Source organism: Notolepis coatsorum, assembly GCF_963971535.1.
Source record: "Notolepis coatsorum genome assembly, chromosome: 12".
NCBI lineage: Eukaryota > Metazoa > Chordata > Actinopteri > Aulopiformes > Paralepididae > Notolepis > Notolepis coatsorum.
The window spans coordinates 6859983-6862482 of NC_140176.1; the positions used below are offsets into that span (position 1 = coordinate 6859983).

At 48.8% G+C, this 2500-nt stretch overlaps 1 pseudogene across 1 annotated transcript in view; it reads right to left on the minus strand.

Annotated features, from left to right (window-relative positions):
• The window catches only part of LOC311238637, a 104541-nt pseudogene that overhangs the window by 67713 nt on the left and 34328 nt on the right, over positions 1 to 2500 (minus strand). The window lies entirely within an intron of this gene.

Consider the following 2500-nt stretch of genomic DNA (forward strand, 5'->3'; position numbering starts at 1 on the left):
ATATATACACACATACACACACACAGCGATACACACAGAGACACACAGCTTCACAGCACTGGTCACAGGTCACAGCACTGAGTCCGCCCTCGTAAAAGGTACTGAACGACCTACTCCTCATCACCGACTCTGGGACAATGTGCTGCCCTGGTCCTCCTCGACCTACGTGCAGAGCAGCGACCACATGCCATCCTCATCAACCGCCTCCTCCAGCAGGGGGCGGGCATCACACACACCGCCCTGGCTGGGTTCAAGTCCTACCTGGAAAACAGAACCTTCTCTGTGAACAAACTGCTCCTCCCAGAAAGCAAACGAAAGGGTTCGATCCTCTGGCCCCCATTCTCTTCAACCTCTACCTGCTCCTCTCCCTCTCCTCTCCTCTCCTCTCCTCTCCTCTCCTCTCCTCTCCTCTCCTCTCCTCTCCTCTCCTCTCCTCTCCTCTCCTCTCCTCTCCTCTCCTCTCCTCTCCTCTCTCCTCTCCTCTCCTCTCCTCTTCTCTCTCCTCTCTCCTCTCCCCCCTCAGTCAGATCATCTCCCGACACAACATCTCATTCCACTGCTATGCCGATGATACACAGATCTACCTACTGTACCACTCGCCACAGATGACCCCTCGGGATTAACCCGACTAAAAGACTGTCTGGGAGTCGGAGATATCAAGGAGTGGATGTCACAAAAACGTCACGCAGTTAAATGAGAGCAAAACTGAAATAATCCTGTTTGGCACACCCACCTCTGTCACCCAGATCACCAACAACATGGGCGCTCTGTGCACCCTGATAAAACCTGGGGGTCCTTTTTGACTCGGAGCTGAAGCTCGACAGACGGGTGCGAGCGGTGGTTCAGTCCTGCTTCCTCCAGCTGCGCACCATCGCACAGATAAACACGTTCCTCTCCCCCAGCGATGCAAACAAACTAGACGAGCACACTTTCCTTGTAAACAAAGGTCAAATATAAACACATACAGATATGTACACACACACACACACACACACACACACACACACACACACACACACACACACACACACACACACACACACACACACACACACACACACACACACACACACACACACACACACACACACACACACACACACACACACACACACACACACACACACACACACACACACACACACACACACACACACACACACACACACACACACACACACAGGCAGTGCGAGGGCAGACCAGGTCCAACACTCCCAACAACTCGTGGGAAACCTGCTTTCATGGAACATTCCGGACAATTCCTCCCTCTGCCCACCAGTGTGTGTGTGTGCGTGTGTGTGTGTTCGCGTGTGTGTGTTCGTGTGCGTGCGTGTGTGTGTGTGTGTTCATGTGTGTGTGTGTGTGTGTGTGTGTGTGTGTGTTCATGTGCGTGCGTGTGTGTGTGTGTGTGTTCATGTGTGTGTGTGTGTGTGTGTGTGTGTGTGTGTGTGTGTGTGTGTGTCCCCTGTTGAAATGGTATTTCTGGAACACTTTCACACAGACATTCTCTCTCATGTGGCAGCTGTGTGTACAGCACTTTCTCCTGTGTGTGTGTGTGTGTGTGTGTGTGTGTGTGTGTGTGTGTATGTACATACTTTATGTCTGTGTGTTTGTACGTACTATATGTATGTGTGTGTGTGTGTGTGTGTGGTGTTTGTGTGTGTGCGTGTGTGTATGTACGTACTATATGTATGTGTGTGTGTGTGTATGTAGTATGTACTATATGTGTGTGTGTGTGTGTGTGGGGTGTGGTGTGTGTGTCTGTGCTGCTGAACCAGATATGACCATTACCTCTTGCATAGTTTACACCAGCTGCAAGTGTGTGTGTGTGTGAGTCCCCCTCCCACCTCGCAGCACCACATGACCCCCAGGTGACCCCCAGGTGGCACGGCTCAGTCTGTCTGCATCGTCTCACATCATGAGACAAACAGATCCTCTTGCCTGGACTCCAACACAAACACTGGGATGTCTTTAGCCCTCGTTTCGTTGTCAGGTTGTCCAAGCGGCTACGCCTAAACCTTAACCCTTTCACTGCCACACGACAGAAGGTTTTTACTATCACACAACCGACGGTCGGTGTCGGTTGTGTGATAGTAAAGGGTCAACCTTCTGTCGTGTGGCAGTGAAAGGGTTAACCTGCTGTTGTGTGGCAGTGAAAGGGTTAACCTTCTGTGTATTGTTGCAGTGAAAGGGTTAACCGTTTGGTAGTGCGGTAGTGAAAGGGTTAACCCTAACCTTACCTCATTGGAGAACTCACGTCCCACCCTAACCTCAAGTATTATCTATTACTACCTTATGGGAATAAAATAAACAACACAACAAAGCAACACAATACAACAACAAAAATATTTTATAAAAACAAATGACAGATTCAATTGATTTAAATAGATGTTAACTGTCTAAAGTGCTTCTCAATTATTTTCACATCAAGGACCCCAGCTATAATAGTCAATAATAATAATAAATAATACACTTTATTTGTATAGCACCTTTCATACAA